The sequence below is a fragment of the Diachasma alloeum genome, unplaced genomic scaffold (genome assembly GCF_001412515.2).
Source record: "Diachasma alloeum isolate Michigan unplaced genomic scaffold, Dall2.0 Dall_scaffold_00705, whole genome shotgun sequence".
In the NCBI taxonomy this organism is placed as follows: domain Eukaryota; kingdom Metazoa; phylum Arthropoda; class Insecta; order Hymenoptera; family Braconidae; genus Diachasma; species Diachasma alloeum.
Genome location: NW_021680837.1, coordinates 91,005 through 110,632, shown reverse-complemented (window position 1 = coordinate 110,632; position 19,628 = coordinate 91,005). Strand labels below are relative to the sequence as shown.

Below are 19,628 nucleotides of genomic sequence, written 5' to 3'. Positions count from 1 at the left end.
AATAGGAGCACATTATCAAAGAATAAATTCACCTAGATACCTGAATGAAAATACTCGGTTAAAAGAATTAATTGATGATAGAATCAAAAAATTTGAAGATGAAATGTCAATTGATGTGCGAAACGGTGCCACTGTTACTATATTTAACCAAAATAATAAAGCGACAAATGCTGGTCTTAATTGCCAAATTAAACAATATTTCACAAACTTTATAACGGTCAAATTAATATTAAAATATCTCCCAAATAAAGTCTCCAGCGGTATGGATAGAATTCCACCTATTATCATCAAACATCTTCCGGAAATAATGATTTTTGATCTTACAAAAATCTTCAATAATGCATTAAATCATTATTATTTTCCCGATCAATGGAAAACCGCCATTATAATTCCATTATATAAGCAAGGCAAAATAACAACTGAACCAGCCAGTTATAGACCTATTAGCATGACGCCGGCCCTCAGCAAAATTTACGAAGCAGTAATTAATAACTCTATCTTAACACATGAAAAAATTAATAAGGTGATCCCGGATAATCAATACGGTTTCCGTAATAATCACTCTACATGCGGTTAATAAATTATTAACGGATATTAATGAAAACAAATTCAATAATAGGATGGTTGGAGCAGTGCTTCTTGACTTAGAAAAAGCCTTCGATTCGGTTTGGTTAAACGGACTAATTTTCATACTTTTAAAGAACAAATTTCCGATCCCTTTGGTAAGAACAATTTGGAATATGATCCATAATAAAAAATTCAAAGTAATTAATCACAATAACGCTTTGAGCACGACTTATGATATCACAGAGGGCCTTCAGCAAGGAACAATAAATTCCCCCTGCTTGTTCTCGATATTTACGGCACACATGATTAATGCTTTTGAACTAAATAACAACAATACCACTCATTCTATAGCGTATGAGGACGATCGGATTATATATGTGTCGGGCTCTGATGGCTTTGAGATCTCTGAGAAACTGAATATATTAGTCAACAATGTAAATGAGATGTATTCCACTTGGAATTTGAGAGTTAATCCCACAAAAAGTGAATCGATCCTATTTAGAAACACGACGGAAAATATGTCGAAAAAAAAAAAAAGATAGCATTAAAAAATTTGAAATCAAAATTAGAAACATAGCGACTAATCAAGAAACAACAATTCCCAAGAAGGAAATTGTTAAATACCTGGGGATCAATCTGGACTGCCGGATCCGTTGTTCCAAACATTCCGACATTCAGATTGATAAGGCCAGAAAAAGATATAATTCGTTAGGATACTTGTTTCATAATAAATTCATCAATAAAAAGGCGAGAGTCATTTGCTATCTTTTATTGATTAGGCCATTGTTAACTTATGGTATGGAGATTCTGTGGAACTTGGGCGCATACCAAGTGGAATGCCTCAGACTCTTTGAGAGAAATTGTCTCAGAGCCTGTCTGTTTTTATATAGATCGTCTCATTCAAATTATCAACATTATGTCAGCAATAAAAAATTATATGATACTGCTGATATTCCGCGCATTGATAATTTCATATTGAAATTAACAAGGAACTATTTCAATAAAATAAAAAATATCAAAAATAATGCAATAAATGCACTGGCTGATTTCCCAGCGGAGGAGGCTATTGGCAGAGCCAGATGCGGAGATGTCAAGCCCCAATACTTCGTTCAGTATGATAAGGTGGGTCTGTTCCAAAATGAATGGAATCAGCCCATATTATACCACATTAAAAGATACGAAAAAAACAAAAAAATCCCTATCGATGATATAGAAAACGTTGAATTAACATACTCTAGAGAAATCCCAGAATCTGACAAAAAGGATTTCTCCAGAATTAATAAAAAATATTGGTGGTTGAACGACAATGACAGATATATAACGGAATTGAAATATCGCGAAAAAATATATGAAGAAGTAAGGATCAATAGAGCACAAAATAGACGCGCTCAGCATAATTTCCGTCCTCCATAAAAAAATAAATAAATAAAATAAAATGAATAAATAGATAAATGAAAATAAAGATAATGAAATCGCAAATAGTGAAAAACAAATATGAATATTGAAAAAAAAATGTATGTATATGTATGAGTATATGTACATATATACATATATATATATATATATATATATATATATATATATATATAGTGATACTGAAAAGAAACAGTAATCACTAGTAATACGAAACCATAGTAGAATAAGAATGGTATAAACTTGTAATTATAAAATTGCAGATCCCCTCCTTTTTTTTTTTTTAAGCAAATACTGAAGTGCTTTTTTTCATATACACTACGGAAAAAAATTTTTATTTATTTCAAGCAGAAAAAAAAAACTATCGAATACATTGAAAAATGTTAAAAGGAGCAAAAAATCATAGATAAAACAAGAATAACATATATAGAATAAACTCGAGGGTCACTATGTGAATAAAAGTTTAAAAACCATGTATTATACCGGACAATAATTTTTTCTAAACTAGTTCTTATAAATGTTCATACTGTATATATGTAAATAATGACGTAACTTGAATAAAAACTTTGTTAAAAAAAAAATAAAAAAAAAGTAAGAGTGCCCGGCGCGTATCTGGGAGACCCGGGTTCGATTCCCGGCTGGGTGAAGCGGAAATTTTTTTTCTCTAAATTCTAATTCTCTTAGAATTCTTTATTGCCTAAAGAAGGTTAGGCGGTGTATGAGGTGAATTTGAGAGTGAATTTCTGTGGTTCCCGGTAGCTTAGTCGGTAAGAGTGCCCGGCGCGTATCTGGGAGACCCGGGTTCGATTCCCGGCTGGGTAAAGCGGAAATTTTTTCTCTCTAAATTCTAATTCTCTTAGAATTTTTTTTTTAGCTCTTAATTAACTTTGAATTATCCGATATCGGAAATTCAATTCTATTGATTTTTTAAATGCTTATTCTGCTAACTTACAAAAAAGCTAGCATACGCATCATGCTAGCATGAATAATTTTTTTTTTAAATGGCATTAGGGAGTATTCAACAATTACGTCACGCGATTAGGGGGGGGAGGTCTTGAATGTTGTGACGATGTGTGACAATGGGGGGGAGGGGGATAGTACAGGACGTGACGTCACGTTTATATTTTTTTTTCTTCATTGTATTTCCAAACAAAAAAACTTAGAAAATTGGAAATACTTTTGTTTTCTCATTTTCGAATCGTAGCGCGCATCAAGCAGTCATCCGGAGTTATATGCGCAAAACGATACTGCGCAGTTTGTTGATACGGATGGCGATGACAGAGTTGTCCACATATTTTTTATTCTTTCGGTGGCAGAAAAGGTTCGTACAGCAAAAAAATACTGTTTATCAACAGGGACGTGCATGTCAGTCCCTCTCCATACGCTTCAGCTAGCTGTCCTACTCATTTGAATGTACAAAAAAGTTTAAACCTTCACCTAACCTCTACTTGTCAATTTTCGCCGCCTACCGTTCGATATCTACGATCGTTACCTGAATGTTCTTGGAATTCAGACACTTCATGTTCTTCATTTATTTGGCGACATGGATAAAAACAAAGCTTTTCAAAAATTGTGTACAAAATTCAAAGAAGCCTTTCCTGAGAAAAAAACAGCTGCTCATCAACAGGAAGCTACTGCCTTTTGGAATTCTATAAAATGTCTTGATGATTTCGAGAACAAACTGAATGCGAAATATTTAGAATTATCAAATACAGCACGAATTAAGAAAGTGAAGCTGTTATCTTTTTGGTCAACAGTGAGTATGAATCTGAAATATGAATTTACTGGAAATTACAATTGAATAACCATTTTAATTGTTTTTTTAGCCTGCTGAGAAGAATATCGATAGCATATCTACTCCTTNGTACAGTACACCTCCTCAAACAAAAATCCAAAATGAAATTCAAGTTCTTCGACAGGAAGTGGTTGGATTGACTCTGAGACGTGATGCTGAGTTGCTGTCTACTGAACAATTTCAAATTCTACAAGAGAAAAAGAAGAAATTGCAAGAAAAAGAGAAAACGCTAGGGGAGTTACAACAAAGTCAGCAGCGATCAAGCAAGTTCAGAGCAAACAAGAGGCGAATGAATGAATTGTATGAAGAGTTTCCAGGGATGAAATTCAAGCTGCACGTGAGAGATAAATCAGGTCGTCCAAGTATTACTGATGATCAACCTGAGATTTTGAAACTAATTATGGAAATTGCTACTTATGGCAGTGGTACTGATGACTGACGTCGAACCGAATGTGTGAGAAGCGTAAAAACACTCGATGATCTAACTGATAAATTGAAAAATGACTATGGGTTCAACATCAGTCGGAGTGGTGTATATTTACGCTTGATTCCACGGAGAGCTGATTCTCGAGAAGGAAAACGTCNGCTTCCGGATGGAAGCTATGGATTCCTCAAATTTTTCGATTTTCGGATTTTCATGGCAGATGACTTAAAATGGTCTGAAACGACCAANGAATTTGCAGCAGCAACCAGTCATCATTTAGAAGATTTAGCTTCAGTCCTAGGACCAAGTGAAGTTTTTTTCATCAGGNTTTTTTGAAATGTAAAAAAATAGCTGCTAATGAGCTCTAAATTATCCCATATTGAAAACGAAAGTTTGTTCATTTTTTAACNAAAACACTCGATGATCTAACTGATAAATTGAAAAATGACTATGGGTTCAACATCAGTCGGAGTGGTGTATATTTACGCTTGATTCCACGGAGAGCTGATTCTCGAGAAGGAAAACGTCACATAAAAACTGTACCAGTGAAACTTACTAGATCACGTAATGAAACTCATAAAAAGCATATGGATGGAGAATTTGCAGCAGCAACCAGTCATCATTTAGAAGATTTAGCTTCAGTCCTAGGACCAAGTGAAGTTTTTTTCATCAGGCAAGACGATAAAGCTCGAGTTCCGATTGGTATCACTGCAGCAAAGAATCAAACACCATTGCTCATGCACATGGNTGCATGTGTGGCGCTTTTTTTTGTTTTTTGTTTTTCTTGAATATTTCCGGGAATTTCCAACCAATTCACACGAATGAGGATGGAAAATAATCGTCTTGATGTCCTCTACATTTAAAAAAAAAACATGCATTTATCACTCTTGGTTCTTGAGTTATTGATTTTTAATTTTTTTTTCAAAAATTCCTTTCGTTCACATCTCCTCGGAAACTATTTATNTTATCAGCAAAACATTCGTCATCAACAGCGTATTCTCATGCTCTAGACATGGAGCGCCTATTCGAACTTCCTGAATTTGATGATCTAGTCAAAACAGTATCTGCTGATGGAAGTAAGTGTATAAAACCTATTGGTATCATAACAGTTGGTGGCGGGCCGGATGAGAATCCTCGATACAAAAAAGTGATTTCAACAGCGGTTTCTCATTTCGTAAGTAAAAATTTGGATGCTCTCTACATTGCATGTAATGCCCCAGGAAGAAGTGCCTTCAATAGAGTAGAGAGACGAATGGCACCATTGAGCAAAGAATTAGCTGGAGTGTTTCTTCCTTATGATCACTATGGACAACATTTAGATAGTCAGGGAAGGACGATTGACACTGAAAAAGAAAAAACTAATTTCGAATTTGCTNTCCCTCTACCATTGACGGTCTAAGATTGCAAAACGTGACGTTGTAAGCGGGAGGTCACGCAACGTATTGGTGTACCATAAGAGAGNAACAGTTGGTGGCGGGCCGGATGAGAATCCTCGATACAAAAAAGTGATTTCAACAGCGGTTTCTCATTTCGTAAGTAAAAATTTGGATGCTCTCTACATTGCATGTAATGCCCCAGGAAGAAGTGCCTTCAATAGAGTAGAGAGACGAATGGCACCATTGAGCAAAGAATTAGCTGGAGTGTTTCTTCCTTATGATCACTATGGACAACATTTAGATAGTCAGGGAAGGACGATTGACACTGAAAAAGAAAAAACTAATTTCGAATTTGCTGGGAAAACCCTAGCGGAAATATGGTCNTGTCTAAGGTTCATCTACTTTATCGGGTTTTCTTCGAATTTCAAATTCACGAATGCACATAAGTACATACAAAGGTGGTAGTTGTCGATTNCGATTTTCCAGTGGTAAGTGAATTTATTTCACCAGAGAATTGTCAACTCGATGAGTGTGTTTTGCAGAAAAAGTCCGTTGACTGGCACTCTAAACATGTCCGAAGTAGTCAATACTTCTTACAAATTATAAAATGCAATGACAGGAACTGTTGTCAACCTTTCAGGAGTTCTTTNCAAATTCACGAATGCACATAAGTACATACAAAGGTGGTAGTTGTCGATTTTTCAGCAATCCTAAGATTCCGTACCATAAATACCTGAAACAAAATATGACGATGAAAGCTGCCAAATGAACTTTCAATGATAATAATGGTATATTATTATATGATGAACAACAATAATAATGTCACTGAGAGCTGCGGAGTGCCATTTCGCACGATAATAAGTAAAACATTCATTATCTCGAACAAAACCCAAAATAATCATCAGAGAATAGTTCGGTTAGTTACTGGACTATTACATACACCCAGATAAATCAGCCTTCACAATTTGCCACAAATACTATTCCAAGTAAAAAGTCGCTGCGACGATGAGGGATTGGTCTACGATTTTAGAAGGCAATGACACAACACTCCAAAGACAAATCATGTTCATAGAAACGTTGGATAAAAATTGATAATGAGCTCAAAGAGCGTGATAAAATGTAATGTTTGGGTATAAGGCAATGTAGAGAATGTTTTTGCAGAGAGTAACGAGATTTCCTCGGTCAGTTACAGGTCTGATAAAACCTTCATTCGTTTCACCCCCACCGATGACCTTCCGTTTATTTCCACGATGCCAACATGATTGAAAATTTGGAGTTTAACATGAGCAAATTTCATCATTTTATGTCCCATATCAATGGGAATTGCGCCTCACGTTCAGTGCAGTTGAAACGCGTTGCTCGGCGCGGGTCCCAGCATAATCCGCTGGACCCTTCATGTTGTAACATCGGTTTTTATACTGCGGTACGTAGCAGCCGAGTGATAAATGAGGTGGTGGGGGCTTGAACGCAGTACCTGCACACTCATAGGTACTACGGGTCATATACAAATCGAATGCACAACTCAAAAAGAATAGCCTCGCTGAGCTGCTTTCTGACATTCAAGTGAACTCTTTCACTGCTTGTGTCTGTATCTATATGTCTCAGTGTGAATGTGTTCACTAGTGGGGTAGTTCATAGTTAACTGAAGCGTTGACGCTTGCTACTATTTCTGTTTCGGTCCAATCCCCTCGCCGCAAAGGTCGTATGTGGCAACAATATGGGCGTAATTTCGATTATTCAAATGAAATAATGAGGAAAAGCGTAAAAAAAATTATATCACTGCAAACATTCATCATTATAATTTGCTCTTTTTGTCATCACTACGATTCTCGATAATTAAAAAATATTTATCTTTCATTACTTAAATCCGTATTCTGCTCACTTTACATTCTGTTCTCTCAGTAACTATATGTTTTGTATCCAAAATTTCAATTTTTGGCTGAAGGCAGATGATGGCCATTTTAGCGATATTTGCAGCAAATTCTATCGATAATAATAAAATGAAAATATTTTTGAAATTAAGTAATTTATGGGGTAGGTGATTCAACTCTTAGTTATCGCTGTTATTCCTTTTTCTTTCAAAATTAGAATTGCTTCTTGCATCCAAAAATCATTAATCATCAACCAAAAATGAACGACTTTGAAATAATTCTTATTTCAAACCGATTGCTGATGTTTCTTATTATCGAATAGAATTTTCTTTATCATATTAATTTTCAGATTTTGGTCACTTCAATATCGTAGTTGATTTTATGCAGTGCCGCCCAAGAAATGGTTACTTTATCTCTTCAATCTTCTTCACTTTCCAATTTAAAAAGAAAGAAAAAGACAAAATGAGATAAAAAATAAGAATAAAGCCCATCCGGAAGCAAATTGCCAATTCATTGGCAGAAATAAGATTTGAAAATGACGAAAGAATATGGCAATGTCCTACTTGTTTAACCATTTTTTCTGCTAACTTGCGGTAAGCTAGCATTGACGCCGTTTTTCCAAAAACTGGGTTAGCTGAAAAATTTTTGAAAACGTAGAAAATTAGCTGTTAATTAGCTTTAAATTATTCGATATCGAAAATCAAATTCTACTGATTTTTTAAATAATTTTCCTGCCAACTTACAAAAAAGCTAGCAGAGACACGTTTTTTTCAAAAAGGGTATTGGCAAAAAAATGTTTGAAGGCATATAAAATTAGCTCATAATAAGCTGCAAATTATCCAATATTGAAAATTCGGTTCTGCTACTTTTGCCTGCTAGGTTAACATACGTAAAATATTTTTTTGGATGTTATCTCGGTCGAGTTCGAAGATAGCGGCGATCGCATCATTTGCTTTGAAATTATAGCCTAAAAAGCATTTAATCGAGATTAAATGAGTTTAATTACGACTTAATCNACACTGAATATTTTTTGTTAAACATCTCAATAGAATCAGCCAAAAACTAATTGAGAGTTCAATAGATATCCAATAGAATTTTGTAACCAATTCGCTAGGTAAATATTTCTATTANCGATCAACCCAAGGTCGACCTGATCCATAGTCAACCCAAATTTCACCCGTGGTCAAACCACGGTTGACCCATGGTTAAGCCAAGGTTGACCCATGGTCAAGCCAAGGTTGATCCATGGTCAATCCAAGGTGGATTCATGGTCAAGTCAAGGTGGACCCATGGTCAAGCCGAGGTTGACTCGTGGTCAAGTCAAGGTTAACCCAAGGCCAAGCTAAAGTTGACCAAAAGTCAATGCAGNCTCCGTTCGACATTTTTTTTGTAGCTAAACAAATTTTTGGAAAAAAAAACAGACAATGCCAACGCTCAATAAAAAAATTGAGCTAGGAACTCTAATTTTTCAGGATTTTTGAGCGTCAAGAAACACTAAAATATAAATAGACAAAAACAGGCGGCGCCGCACTCATTGAGCGAGTAATTGCGGGTTAAATTTTTTCATCCGTGACTTTCTAGAAAACCCCAGCAATTTCTAGAATTTTCTAAAAAACTGGAGAATTTCTTCGAATGTTTCAAAGAATCGGAGAATTGTCTCAAAAACTTTTTGAGATTTGAATGTTGATGATTTTTCTCACTCGAATTTCAGCCAATCAGAGCGCAGTATTTGAGGCTGTCAAACAGTTATATTTCGCAAATTTCTAAACAATTTCCGACGGAAATTCACTAGTAGCTTTTCAAATGATTCTCATCTTTCAACGCATTTCACGTTTAATATTCTGTGTGACAGATAAACAAAAAAGTGGGTTATAAATGTATGGCTGTGTAAATGTATCCGGATGCTGTTCATTGCACTCTGCTTGGCCGAAATCCGAGTGGAAAAATAATCCGTCAAATACCACTCGTGCTTCAAAATTGAACGGATATTTTGCGATAGCTTCGTTACCTAGAAACGAGTGTGTCAAATTTTGCAGAAAAATCCCTCGGGCTTAGTACTCGAGATTTTAAACCTGCAAAATTTGACACAATCCGAATAATTTTAAATATCCGATAATTTTTAAGCACTAGTGGTATTACTACTGAAAATAGGATTTTTGATGCTCAATTATTTCTCAATTGTTTCAAAAAAGTTGAGAATTGGATTCTTGATTTTCAATTAACTCTCAATTCACTGAGAGTAGATTGAGAGACAATTGAGAACCAAAAATCCAACTCTCATCTCTCAAAAAAGTTGAGGGTACATTCAGAGATACCTGAGAATCGAAATTCAAAAATCAAATTTTCAATCCCGATAGTAAAATTGATAGTAAAGTGGGTGACTAGCATAAAAAACATTTTACACCTCGTCACTCCAACTTTCAACTAACCCTGAATTTTCTCTCAAAAACTAGAAATTATCCAGAGTCCAACTCTCAACTTGGTCCGCAAGAGCCAAGTTTCCGAGAGCGTTCCAGAAAATTCTCCGGTTTCCGAGAAAATCCGTCGATTTTCCAAAAAAATCGAAAAAATTCTTCAATTTTCTAAAAATGTTGAATTAATGTTGCAGTTTTCTAAAAAAATCGAGAAAATTATTGGGTTTTTTGGAACGTTCTAGGAAATTCTCCGATTTTCTAAAAAATTCACAAAAATTCAAGCTAATTCTCCGATTTTCTACTAAATTGCACGAGGTTCGCCGATTTTCTGAAAAGTTCGAAAGAATTACGGTCATCTAGAAAATTCGATGAAATTCATCGATTTTCTAATAAATTCGGGGAATCCTCCGGTTTTCTAGAGAATTCGACAAAATTCTTCATTTTTTCGAGAAAATTCTCCATTTTTCGAGAAAATTCTCTAGTTTATTAAAAAATTTGCAAAAATTCTGCGTTTTTATAAAAAATTGGAGGAAATTATCCAGTTTTCTAAAAACTCTGAAAAAATTCTACGGTTTGTATTTGAAAAATGAATTTTTGATTTTCAATTATCTCTCAATCTACTTCCAACTTTTTTGAGAAATGAAAATATGATTTTTTTGCTTTTGAAAATAGCATTGTTGCGTCTCAATGATTCTGAATTGGAGATGCAAAATGACAGTCACTTTTGAGGTCGTGTCATGTGACCAAAAAATAACGGTCATGTGACGCACAAATCTTGTAGTTACAAATGATCGGCAAATTGTTGTCAAACCATCTATATGGATACATAATGACGGTCAAACTCATTTCTAATTTGTGACTGTTATAAATAAAATAGCTTCATCTCTAGATAGATGGAAAATGACCGTAATTTTGATTTCAACATGCATATTAGGCTAATGCAAAATGAATTCAAAGATAAATTGATAATAAAAAAATGAGCTCGCATCTGTATAGATAAAAAATGACTCATTTTTTCTTGGCCAATTGTGACGGTCATAGAAGAGTGGAGAAATTGTGACAATTGTGGAAAACGTCTCGTCATATGACCGTCAATGATGGTCACATGACCGTCATATTATGGGTCATGTAATGGATTCGCAGCTCTATCTGAATCTTCTTTAAAAAACCCCAATTCTCAACTCTGCGGAAAAATTGAGTGTAAATTGAAAGACAATTGAAAATCAGAAATTCACTTTTCAAAATGCAAATCTGAAAATAAATTGAGAGATAATTGAGACTCAAAAATCCCATTGTCAAAAAAAAAATCCAGTTCTCAACTCTCAGAAAAGCTTGAGATTAGATCGCAAAATTATTCAGAATCAATAATCCTATTTTCAACTCTAAAAAACAATTGTGAGTAAATTGAGAGATAAATGATAATCAAAAATTTAACTCTCAACTTTTTTTGCGAATTGAGAGTTAGATTTTTTTGTTTTTGAAAATCGGATTTTTGATTAGAGAATCGGCAATTTTTTGAAACAAAAATCAGATTTTTTAGTCAACCGATATAGTCATAATAACAATGCATCTAAAATGCTTTTTTTCGACAATTTTCTGGGGAATTTTCTAGGGACATGTCCGGCAAAAATCCGTCCAACCGGGCCTTAATAGTTGGAGAGGGTTCGAGCAACTCATAATATACAACACCTCTCTGATCCCACCAAATGTAGAGCATAACCTTGGCACTGTGAATATTTCTTTTTGGCTGGGATGGGCCGGGTTCACCTGGCTTTACATAACCTTTGTGGCGTTTAGAATTCTCATAACATATCGATTTTTCATCTCCTGTGACTATTCGATGCAAAAATCCTTTTCTTTGCTGTCTTTGAAGTAGCATTTCGCAAATTGTTTTTCGACGTTCCATGTCTCTTTCTTTCAGTTCATATGGAACCCAGTTACCAACTTTTTGAACCATTCCCATTGCTTTTAAACGCTTTGCAACAGTTGATCGTTCAACATTTAATGCTGCAGCCAATTCTGATTGAGTTTGGCAAGAATCCTCTGCCAATAATGCCTCCAATTCAGCATCTTCAAATTTTTTTGGTGGTTTTCCATGTTCTCTGTCCTCAGTGCCAAAGATGGAGCATGCTCACCGTAAATCTGCACAAACAAACCATGAGTTTCCGCTACACTTTTCTTTGCAATATAATAGTGTAATAACACTTCCCGCAAATGATGTTTACTTGGAACGAAAACCGACATTGTCACGGAGGTAAAAACACTTGTTGCTTACATTTCAACCAAATGTCACGCAGTGCGTTTGACAGCTGACATAAAGTACTATCGAATACAAGTGTTGCCATTTATTAGTGCACGTAAGCAATACTAAAAACGACATCTGTTGAGAAAGAGCGGAGTCATATTCACACACCTAATAGAATTTTTCAATTTGGATATCATTATTATTTTTTCAAAGTGAAAAAAATGATTATCACTTTCAGTGTGGTGCATTTAGATTCGCCTATACTTGACGTAAAATATGTCAGATAATCTCATAATTCAGCTGTTGATTGTAATTGACTTTGTTTGAAATTTCAGTTTTGTTTTCAACAGTACAACTGCTATTTACTCATAGTTATGAGGGAAACTTTTTTAAAAATTGGAAAAAAATAGAAAGTTGACTTTTCGAAATAGACTAATGAAATGATTGAGAAATCTCGATTTTCGGACACCATGACCATTTTTAAAAGTAAATGATTCAATCAATCAATTTTTCACTCCAAGAATAATTTTTCCTGAGTTGTAACTAATCTTTCTGATGCCAGAATTTAACCAAAAATCAATTACATGCCAAAACAATTATACTTTTGGAAGTTTGAACCATTCCATTATTTATTCCTAAGAAGGGAATCTTGAAAAAAAACCAAGTATTTGTGGAATTTTGTTCGAATGCTGCTGATTATCCATCCTTTATTTTCGAGTTTATCCTAGTCAATGCAATTGATAAATTGGATAAGTGAAAATTTTTGAATAAAAAGTATTCCGTCTTTTTCATTCTATTGAGAATATTAAATTGAGACAGGCCTTTTATTTTATAACAAATATTCGACTACATAAACAATCAAAAACACTGATTCGACTAAGGGCAGAAGGCCTACACCTGGCGCGGCCTGGGTCAAGGGCTGCCAGGGCTCAAGAAATCCACTTTATTATAATTCAATACGACAAAATAATTAGTTAACTGGGCGCCAGTTAGTTTATCGACAACTAACAACGTTTTCCCGACTTATCTCAGTGAGTGGAAGTTGGAAGATCTAAAATAGTAGACGTTGACAGAGAGAGAGGAAGAATTATAGGCAACAACACTTTTAATTAATAATTACTCACTCATAAACGTAAACACTCGTAACGTGCTCTTTCATTCTAAACATTCTCGGGTATCGACTCTTACCACACAATATCAAATTAAATTAATAATATACAACACAGAATATAAGAGATAACTATACAGTCTCGCTGCCGGGTGAAAAGTGTCGTGCCACGAAACTTGTTGCTCGTCGCTCACGCTGTCGAATATAAATCAATACTTTGGCGATTGCGCCTCAGATGCTGTCTGAATTTGAATATGGCGACGGTGATTTGAATTTGCAATACTCGGTGAATAGATGGAATAGATGGGAATATTTTGTCTAAATCAATGGATCAATAATTGACAATTAGCTTATAATTATTTTCCCTGAAGCAGCTTACGAGATCCCCGAGAACGAGGAAAAATTGTGTCGACGAGAAGGGAAAAACAATATCTCCTGTCACAAAATATTCTTCGGTTTTGTAGATTAGTATTGATTTCATTAAACAATAATCGAATGAAAAAAAATCGAAAACAATTTATTCATGTTAGTTAGGAATTTTATCTGTCAATTCTTACTCTCTACCTCTAGATACTACCTTGTCAATTCTCAACTCTCATCACCAAAAAAATGTCTAATTCCACTGATTATAAATGAGACCATGTGTAGAAAATATGCACCAATGTATTTATTGTAGACGCGATATTTGTATCTTAATTCAGATTATCAGTCCGCTTTATAATTCACGCGTACTTTTTTCAAATAGCGCCGTCGGGCCCGCCTCNATCCTTGAATGAAGTTCTAACTATAATTATAATCAAAATTCGATTCAGAGTACAAAACAATAATTATTGAATTTCTCACAACTCTCACAAGAATTTTTTAGTCTTCGCCGCCGCCTTGACTCTACACCTTTACAACAGCATTAAACTATTTTTCTGGAAAAATTATAAGGCCGACTCTGATGCTCTTTGGCTAATTCGGAGTATNCTGATTATAAATGAGACCATGTGTAGAAAATATGCACCAATGTATTTATTGTAGACGCGATATTTGTATCTTAATTCAGATTATCAGTCCGCTTTATAATTCACGCGTACTTTTTTCAAATAGCGCCGTCGGGCCCGCCTCTCTGATTCTCATGAACATTCACATGAGAATGCGTCGTTCGTGCGCGGCCATGACATTTTTGACATGCTCTCCGCCATGACCGTTCCCAATGCATGCTTTTTACTACTAGCGCCGCCGCGGCCGTTTGCGGCCCTTTCATTATTCTGTTTCTCATTTTTTCCTTGTGTTTCTTACAAAAATTGATAATTCATCATCGGCTTAGTAAACTGAATGTTAAGATTAATGGACACAATGTTTATCGGTTCATCACCTGTTTAATTTCAAGATTTCAATAAGTGATTCACTAATTCTGAATTTCTGTACTCACTGAATGATGTTCTAACTATAATTATAATCAAAATACTATTCAGAGTGCGAAACAACAATTCTTAAAATTCTCACAACCCAGATTTGTTTTGTGTTCGCCACCCCTTTCATTCTCTTTTAAACCATTTCAAAAGCATTTAATTATTTTTGCTCGAAAAATTATATGACCGATTCTGATGCTCCTTCGCTAATTCGGAGTATTTTATTCTCATTCATAATCTTTTACACAACTTTATTCAACGATGCCATGAACTTGATACTTTGATGAACCATCTGAATTTTTTTCAAATTCTCTATGAAATCCCGAAATTCTTATGAATTTTGCTTGGAAAACGTGGAAATTTTGGTGAAATTATGTTCTAACATTTTTCAAATTATGGTGTTCTTTCCCATTTGAATTAATCAGAGTACAGTAGTTGGGGTCGCGTGACTCCTTCACATAAGTTTTATTTGGTAGATTCCGCCTTTTCCTATCAATTGTTCTCCCATGGTTTATTCAAAAACTCTAATATTTGAGAGATACTGAAAATTTATTCTAATTTCCGAAAAACTCGTGGATTTCTTTGATTTTTTTCAGAAAATCTCATAATTTTAATTTTCTAATAATTTTTTGCCTTGTATTTCTTTCAAAAGTGAATGATTCATCATCGTCTTATTATACTGAGTGTTAAGATGCATGAAAATAATGCTTATCGGTTGATCGCCTGTTCAATGTCAATATTTCAATAAGTGATTTACTAATTCTGAATTTCTGTGATCCTTGAATGAAGTTCTAACTATAATTATAATCAAAATTCGATTCAGAGTACAAAACAATAATTATTGAATTTCTCACAACTCTCACAAGAATTTTTTAGTCTTCGCCGCCGCCTTGACTCTACACCTTTACAACAGCATTAAACTATTTTTCTGGAAAAATTATAAGGCCGACTCTGATGCTCTTTGGCTAATTCGGAGTATTTCTCGTCATTCATGATTTTTCTTACATTTTTATTAGATATTATAGGACTTGAAACTTGAATCATGAATCATCTGAAATTTTTTCGAATTCTCCATAAAATTCCGAAATTTTTCTGAATTTTTTTTTNCGCCATGACCGTTCCCAATGCATGCTTTTTACTACTAGCGCCGCCGCGGCCGTTTGCGGCCCTTTCATTATTCTGTTTCTCATTTTTTCCTTGTGTTTCTTACAAAAATTGATAATTCATCATCGGCTTAGTAAACTGAATGTTAAGATTAATGGACACAATGTTTATCGGTTCATCACCTGTTTAATTTCAAGATTTCAATAAGTGATTCACTAATTCTGAATTTCTGTACTCACTGAATGATGTTCTAACTATAATTATAATCAAAATACTATTCAGAGTGCGAAACAACAATTCTTAAAATTCTCACAACCCAGATTTGTTTTGTGTTCGCCACCCCTTTCATTCTCTTTTAAACCATTTCAAAAGCATTTAATTATTTTTGCTCGAAAAATTATATGACCGATTCTGATGCTCCTTCGCTAATTCGGAGTATTTTATTCTCATTCATAATCTTTTACACAACTTTATTCAACGATGCCATGAACTTGATACTTTGATGAACCATCTGAATTTTTTTCAAATTCTCTATGAAATCCCGAAATTCTTATGAATTTTGCTTGGAAAACGTGGAAATTTTGGTGAAATTATGTTCTAACATTTTTCAAATTATGGTGTTCTTTCCCATTTGAATTAATCAGAGTACAGTAGTTGGGGTCGCGTGACTCCTTCACATAAGTTTTATTTGGTAGATTCCGCCTTTTCCTATCAATTGTTCTCCCATGGTTTATTCAAAAACTCTAATATTTGAGAGATACTGAAAATTTATTCTAATTTCCGAAAAACTCGTGGATTTCTTTGATTTTTTTCAGAAAATCTCATAATTTTAATTTTCTAATAATTTTTTGCCTTGTATTTCTTTCAAAAGTGAATGATTCATCATCGTCTTATTATACTGAGTGTTAAGATGCATGAAAATAATGCTTATCGGTTGATCGCCTGTTCAATGTCAATATTTCAATAAGTGATTTACTAATTCTGAATTTCTGTGATCCTTGAATGAAGTTCTAACTATAATTATAATCAAAATTCGATTCAGAGTACAAAACAATAATTATTGAATTTCTCACAACTCTCACAAGAATTTTTTAGTCTTCGCCGCCGCCTTGACTCTACACCTTTACAACAGCATTAAACTATTTTTCTGGAAAAATTATAAGGCCGACTCTGATGCTCTTTGGCTAATTCGGAGTATTTCTCGTCATTCATGATTTTTCTTACATTTTTATTAGATATTATAGGACTTGAAACTTGAATCATGAATCATCTGAAATTTTTTCGAATTCTCCATAAAATTCCGAAATTTTTCTGAATTTTTTTTTCAATGTTTGTGAAATTGTTGAAAAAATTCGATAAATTTCTCGAATTTTTCAAATTATGTTCGAGCTCGTAACTCTTTCACATCGGTTTTAGTTGGAAAATTCCACCTTTTCCTATTAATTGTTCTCCCATTGTCTCTTCAAAAATTCTCTAATATTTAAGAGATACCCTCATAATTAGTTTGAATTCTCCGGAAAACTGTCGTATCATCTTATATCCGGAAAAAATTGGCTATCCTCTGAATATCATCTCATGTTTCCAGCACAAAATTGAACCTAAAAGCTTGAAATGACAGTGTGACTTCTGCACCATCCTTTTTCGTTAATCTGAAATTCATCTTCATATTATAATAAACAGTATATGACACAAATATCATTATTCTTGTTCTCTACAATGCTAAAATTTGGATATTATTATTTTTTTTCAAAGTGAAAAAATTGATCATGGTTTTCATTGTGTCGCATTCAAATTCTATAATCGCATAATTCTAGCTACTGATTCCAATCAACTTTCGAGAGCAAATTACTGAACGTAACATTCAGAAAGTTAAATTATTGGATTTTCGATTTGGACAATTATAATTGCTTCAGCATCCGAAACTATCGAGTAATTAGGTACAGAATGTTATGAACATAATCATAAACATGGATAGTTCAGTGGTAATTTTTAGGAGCAAGGCCTTTAATTTAGTTTGAGAGAGAAAAGTCATGAAATTTGAAAATTCACTGAAAATTTAATGGAATTCAACATTTCTTAACAGTATGAAAATAAAAAGTTGTTTGAATTTTCATTTAAAACGTGAATATCCTGTACCTAATTATTTACTCTGTATTTTCGATTAATAAACCAATTATAATTGTTCTAATCATTTAGGTCGGAGGCAATAGAATGATTCAACTTTCTTAATGTTGCGTTTACTAAGGTTTTCTCCAAACAAAGTTGATTAGAATCAATAACTAGAATTATGAGTTTATATATGACGTTTTTTACATGAAGGGCAGAAGAATCTGAATTCACTACAGTGAAAATGATGATGGATTTTTTCACGTTGACCAAAGAATAATAATAATATTAAAATAAAAAAATTCAGTTATGAATGAACAGCTGTGACTCAATATTCCATAACAGTAGAGAACAGAAATGATGATATTTTCATAATATCTGAAACATTAACATGAATTTCAGATTCACAAAAAAGAATCGAACAAAAGTCAAATTGTCATTTTACGTTTTAATTTCCAATTTGGTGCTGAAAACATGAGGTGACAATATTCTAAATACGGTATTATGTTCATGATATGAACAATAGATTAATTGAATTACCGAGTGAACTGATTGAAAAATTGTATCACGGTGTTGGCATGCACGTTTACCAGAGTATCACCAAACATTGAATTCCGGCAATTTACTCTTCGAATTATGTTCGAGTAGAAATTGGATTGTAATTATGATTGAAATCTTATTCAGTGAGCAGAGGAATTAGCATATGTGCAGGTTATTCATTGCAATATAAATATTTCATAGTTAATAAATTGAGCACAGCATTTTCATCAGTCGCACTGCTTTTTGCAATGAGAATGATTATCAATGGAAGAAAGAAATTCTAAGTCCGACGGGAAAAAAGGCATAATGAACATTGCAGCCGGAATTGTGTTATAAATATAGAAAGAGCCCGGTGGCTTGGCGCAGTGGGTAAGTTCGTTGCCTCACATGCGATAGGTTCGGAGTTCAAATCCCAGCCGGGTAGAATGGTGCGACCTAACCATTTAAAGTCTTGATCATCATCGCNATTCTCACAACCCAGATTTGTTTTGTGTTCGCCACCCCTTTCATTCTCTTTTAAACCATTTCAAAAGCATTTAATTATTTTTGCTCGAAAAATTATATGACCGATTCTGATGCTCCTTCGCTAATTCGGAGTATTTTATTCTCATTCATAATCTTTTACACANATATCCCTACCGGGTCGAAGCGATGTAAAAATAACAATAAAAAAAAATGGAAAGAGCCCTTCAGCTTGACTAAGATAATAATCAAAAGTCGAAACTATTGAAACTGATAATATGAACATTTTAGAGTAGGTTTTATCTTTTATGTGAGCACTCATCAAGAGATTGTTGGAAATTAATGAATACGTGTTTCAGCTTCGTTACAAAATCCATCTCTAAGGGGGTGAATAGGGAATTAATTATAGAAACTTCGAGGAAGGTTGCAGGTTTCCAAAAAAATCANTTAATTTTCTAATAATTTTTTGCCTTGTATTTCTTTCAAAAGTGAATGATTCATCATCGTCTTATTATACTGAGTGTTAAGATGCATGAAAATAATGCTTATCGGTTGATCGCCTGTTCAATGTCAATATTTCANTAATTATAGAAACTTCGAGGAAGGTTGCAGGTTTCCAAAAAAATCAGAGAACTATCAATTTTTTTTCCAAATGTAAGATAATTCGGGAGTTTTCCAAAAATTCAAGACCATTATGAGATTTTCTGAAGAACTTGGAGACAATCCATGGAGTTTTTGAAAATTACAAAGCATTTCCAATATCTCTCAAATATTCGAGAATTGTTGAANCATATTATAATAAACAG

The 19,628-nt window shown here is 33.9% G+C and overlaps 1 protein-coding gene and 1 non-coding gene across 2 annotated transcripts in view; one reads left to right on the top strand and one right to left on the bottom strand.

Moving 5' to 3' along the window:
• The window catches only part of LOC107044264, a gene marked incomplete at its 3' end in the record, with an annotated part of 188,568 nt that overhangs the window by 82,326 nt on the left and 86,614 nt on the right, over nucleotides 1–19,628 (bottom strand). The window lies entirely within an intron of this gene.
• On the top strand, nucleotides 2,730–2,802 carry Trnat-cgu. The gene has a single exon. It is a non-coding gene; the product is annotated as a tRNA-Thr (tRNA).